The sequence below is a fragment of the Suncus etruscus genome, chromosome X (genome assembly GCF_024139225.1).
Source record: "Suncus etruscus isolate mSunEtr1 chromosome X, mSunEtr1.pri.cur, whole genome shotgun sequence".
NCBI lineage: Eukaryota > Metazoa > Chordata > Mammalia > Eulipotyphla > Soricidae > Suncus > Suncus etruscus.
The window spans coordinates 1,678,713-1,684,672 of NC_064868.1; positions in this window are offsets into that span (position 1 = coordinate 1,678,713).

Below are 5,960 nucleotides of genomic sequence, written 5' to 3' on the forward strand. Positions count from 1 at the left end.
TAAAATAAAAAAAGAAAGGCATTCCATACAGTTTTCAAAATATTTTAAAAGCCAGATCTTTAATGTGTATGCTTTTTTGTTAACATGTTAAATTATAAGATCTAACACGTCTAATAGCTGCTGAAATTTTGAAGTACTTTTAACAGTATTGAGACACTGCAACAACTGAAATGTGATATGAAAACAACTGTGAATTTCATTGGTGTCAAAGTCACAGGCACTGCAAGAACTGCTGAGGTTTCTTGCCTGTGTTGAGTTAAAAGCAATGCCAATTTTCAGTTAGAGATTAGAAACACAAAGGTAAAATCTTGTCTCTTGCAGATCCCCCTGAATTCTACCCACAAGACTTAATGAGGTCTGCTGGTTTGGTACTCCTGGATCTAGAGAGAAAAGGAGACTATAGAGTGGCAGGTTAATAGCCATTAAGGAGGATGGACTGGAAGGCCAGACACTCACCAAGGGGTAGCTCTGTCATTTGTCCCAGATACTATCCATCCTTTCATGCTGGGTCTGGAGTACAAGCTATACTCCATTTTCTGGGTCTGATTGGACTATTAGATAATGCCACATCCAGGAAATGGTGCTATTAGTTTTTTATTGGCATTGAACTTGGCTATCTTGTAGGAAATTAATGGACTATGTGGTTGGTCCAAGCCTGTGAGGTGTTGTGGTGAGACTCCCTGCCTTCATGCCTGTGCTATGCCATCTCATGTCAGCCATGTGTCATGATTCCTGGTTTCCTCCCTGAAGGTGCTAAATGCAAATGAATAAACCAACATCTAATGCCAAGGGAAAAGTGCCAGAGTGTGTTCGTGTGTGAGAGAGAGAGAAAGAGAGAAATGAGAGAAATGGATGGATTTTCCTTTGGGAGGCTGGTGAGATAGTACAGGAGGTTAAGGCACATGCCTTGCATCTAGTTGCAGCTGTAACTCTGGCTCCATCCTCAGCAACACATATGGTCCCCTAAGAACTGCCAAGAATCACCTTTGAGTGAGCCAGCAATAGCCACTGTGTACTTTGGATGTGGCCTAGCTCCCCCAAACAGGTTTGACTTTAAGTTGCCCCCTGCTCTGAGGATAAATAGCATTGGAATACTTCTTGCTGATACCCATGAGCCCTCAGTCAAGGGGCCTCAGTCATCCTGCTCATTTTGTGGTGGAGACTGGTGAGGTCTTCATGGCAGAGATTCGTAAGCCAGAGTGTGTTGTCTAGATCTTCCTGACCCAAGATTTACAACCCCCCAAGCCCTGCATTTAGTTATACTTTGCAAAGCCTATCCCCAATTAAGTAATTGTGTTTTTTACATGTGGCAAAGTGATCAGCTAGATGGGGAGGTGACCTCTGTAGCACTGAGACAGACAAAAAGCCTCTCAGAAGGTACCAGAGTCTACAGCTCAAAGAGACACAGGCAACCATGTCAAGATCTGGGTGAAAGTACTTACGAGAGAAGAAATGGTGTAGAGGGACACTCCAAGTGAAGCTGTAAGGGCCAGGTGGGTGAAGAGAGAGAGAAAGGAAAAACTGCTTCAGCTCCTCACACCACACAGATCCGATGCAAGTAGCACTGCTTACAACCTTCCAACAGTTTCTCAAATCATTGGACCCACACCTCTACTCCCCCCTGCAACCACAAGACCCCCCAAACCCATGTCTCCTCTCATCGTGTCCACCTCCTGCAATATGTACCTGCACTCCCTCTTTCTCCTTCCTCCCCCACCCCGCTCCCTGTCCATTTTGTCCTTAAAAACCTCATGTAATTTGTCCTTTACCCCCATTCCCCAGCCCATCCTTTCTACTTTCCTTTGCCCTATAACTTGGACTCCTGCCATTACTTAAATAGACCTTTTGGAGATATCAGTCCACATTCTAGTGTAAGGTCCACAAGCAGGGGTTGGGATCTTTTAGGTTCTATGGAACCCTTGGTATTGAGCGCCACCCAACACCCTTTCTGAGTGGTGGAAGGAATGTTTCCTCCCTCAGTGTGATCTAGTCTGCAGACATGGGTGTAGACAGATCCCTGTGCTGTCTCTCACCAGATTCTAAGTGACTCTACTTTGCCAACCCAGTGGTCTCTCTTGGCTACCTCATGGCCTTGGTTAGGGTCACAAAAGTGGTTTTAGTAATATTGAATCCTACACACAGGATTGTAATCTTGAATTGTTTTTGTTTAAAAGACACAGGAGCTGAAGAGTTGGGACCATTTGTCCAGGTAGTATTTACCAATGTCTATTTTGGAGATTTGACTCAATGCTCCTGGCCCAGACACTTATTTAGGTATTTAATTATCAAATAATTTACTACCCTCTAGGCCAAAAGCCCAGTGATATTAATAGTAATCTAATGTATAGTTTTGTTGCTTGCCTACCTTTCCTGTTCAGGAGCAAGTGATAATATTTAGAAATCAAAACGCTAAATTTATTTTTATGCCTGCATTTGCAAACATAGGTAAGACTTTTCTTTCTTTTTTTTTTTTTAGGTTTGCAGGGCAGACAAAAAATAAACCCAAATACCCCTGCATATAACGGAAAGCTTTTGCTGAGTAGATTCAGCTTGGAGTCCCTAGAATCAGATCCTGAGACAAGATATGCATGCAAGTAGTTCCTTTGAGAGTGTTGTCTGGAAGAACTGGTGGGCAAAGGATAAAAGAGTCAGGGAGGGAAGGAAGCTGTGCCAGCCCGCATTAAGTGTGGCCTTAAGGATGTAAGACTCTTTAGCTCCTTCCTGTACACCCTCTCCCATATTTCTTTGGTTGATGTGTACTGGGGAGGAGCTCCCCTTTTATGATTTCCAGTCTGCCCCTCATGTGGACAAAGCAAGCACCTGTGGCTGCAGTGAACTGCAGAGGTTTGACTTGAAAGCCAGGTGTGTAGAGAATAACAAGTGGCCAGATGCTTCTGCTGTCTCAGCCACACTGAGGAATCCTGTTGCGTGTTACCTCATTAGGAGTGGCAGAAATATCAGATATTTTGCTATAGTCTTTAAGTTCAAATTGCTCCCCTATTCAGGGAGTTTTGCAGAGAGACAGCAAGTGTTCAGGATATACGCACACCTTCTACTTATACAAATAAGTAGGCAAATTAGGAAGAAACGTCACGTCTGCAAATGGCATTGTAGCAGTCAACATTCTCATTCCAGAGAGTGTCTGCAGGCCTGGGGACAGTGAGACATCAAACATCATCACAAAGTAACAATGAGAAAAAAAGGTGCATCCTTACATTGCTATCTTTTATATACCGCTTTTTAGCCATTGTTAGGGAAAATATGAAGGGATTTATCCAAAAAAATGTTTGATTTGATCAATATTAATGTAGCCACAATCTCTTTTCTGCCTGTTTGATAGAAGTCTAAGAACTGTCACACTAAATGCAAATTGCCTTAAGAATTGGGGTTTATAATATCAGTCCTGAGAGGCAAATAATAGAGTTGAGATGGAAAGTGTCAAAATATAGAGCCAATATTGCTGTGCAGAGGCTGGGTGTGTGGAAGGATGTGGCCATGTGTGTTGTGAGATGAGGTGAAAGTAAAGACTAGAATTTGCGGCGAGCCAGCAGCTAGTCTCAGAGATCAGTAAATAAAATAGAACCATTGTGAAACATTTGTCTTATATATTGCTGCCTTTATAGTTTCATGTGGGTGGGCCCTCCTCCCCCCATTGAAAGGTAGACTGAAGCAGAAGCTGTTAACTCAAAAATTATTTATCAGGGTAAGGCCTTCTCCTGCCACACAAATGTCAACTGGAAGCATAAGGAAAAAAAAATATTTACTTTGGCTGCCTCGTATTTTGCTTTGGGTTGGACTGAAAACCATTAGCATTTATTCCCAACTCCCCCCGCTGCCTGTAAATCACTGAGCCAAAGACTGGCTTCATTTTCCTGAGGTCATATTAGCTCTGGGCACAAGGGCCCAGCAATGCTCAAAAAGAAAACGAAAATACTGCAGTCCACTGCTGCCCGAGTGTGGCCTTAAAGGTCTCTCATTTCTGTTTGCTGCATTCATCATTTTCAGAAGTGTATTTCTAAATACACTTAAAATGATTTAGAAAAGCTATCTTCCTACATTTTCTGAAAAAAATTCACCAGTTAATATTTAATGAACTGAATTACAACCAAAACACTAAATAAATGAAGATACCCTACAGATATAACAATGGACTCATGCATTTATGTGTACAGCCCAGCACAAAAGAGATTCTGGTGTTCTAAATCATTCTCTTAGTTTGAATTCACATGATGGCTCTAGCCTATTTTGGGGTGGGATGTGTGCAGTCTTGTTTTAAAAGTGCAGTACTGATCCAGGGTTGCCAACCTTTTTCTCCACTCTGAAAGTTCTGTTTATTTTGCTCCTCTATAGGTTTGGCTGTGGCCTAATGAACAAGTATAGAAATGGCTATATGTGTGTCCTTTAATTCCTGACCCCACATACCCTGTTCATGATTGGTGAGTGAGGGTGTTTCAGGGAAACTGAGGGAAGTATGGCAGTGATGGTCTAAATGACGACAAATCACCACAAGTTATACACATTGCAATAGATAGCCTTATCTGTGGGGTCAATGGGTAAGGAGACTCCTTGAACACTCCCATATATCTCGGCCATTGGAGTCACCTTTCAGTGTTCACAGGATGCCCTGCAAACTGGCACAGAAGACACATTAGAGTTGAAGAAGGGAGAAAGAATAATGGTGAGTGGAGTTATTATCAGAATCATCACTTTGGCTTCTAAAAATAACACATTGATCCTTTTCCCAATCTCTTACTATCAGTGAAGAAAGTTCACTTTATTCCCTCATTGACAGTGACTGTCTTAGTAAGAATATCAGCTTCGGTCTAGTTAAGAAAAGAGAAATGGCACTTGTAATGTGGATAGACAGGAGTTAATACAGGAATTGCTTACCTGGGTGGTGAAAGGCTGAGGATCAAAAGAGGATACTGGGGAAGCTAGAGATGAGTGGCTCCAGGACTAGAATATCTTTCAGGTCTGGGAGGACAAGAGGGAGAAAGAAGTAGGAGAGAGAGGAGTGTATTGAGGCACAGAACTGTGAGACGGCACACAACCTCCAAAGCCAGGACTACTGTCTGGAACTGAGAACTAAGGTAGAAACTTCCTTTGCCCTGCTCTGAGATTCTCCACAATTAACACTCCTCTTGTTGTGTGGTAACACAGAACTACACAAGAATTCTGAGGGCAGAGTGGGGCCTGAAATGGAGCTTGCAGTCTCTGGTTTTTGAAAGGTGGCTTTGAGCAAGGAGATCATTCTTAATTATGATAGGAAAGGGTTTCTTTGACCCTAGTCTGTGCTGTATATTTCTTTCCTCTTTTCTAGCCATGAAGAACTCTCCAGACTGCCCTATGCCTGACTGCCCCCGCGGAGGAAGGAAGGATGTCGCACAACATGAAGATGAGAGAGAGGGACTTAGTCTCTATTTCAGGTCAGCACTATTTTCTCTACTCCTGCCATACTGGGGGACCTGCTGTAGCCTCAAATGTTAAATGGAATGGAATAATGTCATTTTCATTTGACTTTAAAATGTAGCATTAATTTGAATGCGATTCAAGAAGAGTGAGACTTGAGAGAGAGGAGGACTTAAAGTGAAAACACTGGAAAAATTCAATCCAAGCAGTAGATGAACCACTCTCCCTCACAATCTCTCATAAATTATTTTGCTGTTTACAAGTCAAAGCATTCTTATTCTGATTAGTTTGAAGGGGTTAGAAAGGTCTTAAAATGATTCTGGTTCATTCTGGAAAGAGCCAGAAAGTTCTAAGATACCCTTTTATCCATGTATGCAAATTGATCTTTGAGGCTGATGCAGGTGACAATGGAATTTTCCAACCGCACAGCAATATATGCTTAATTTTATACATGGTATTGTTAGAGACACACATTTTTCATGGAATTATGTAGGTTTCATGATGTTGGCAAAGTGTAATGAAAACAGTATTGAGATTGTGGCACTGATATT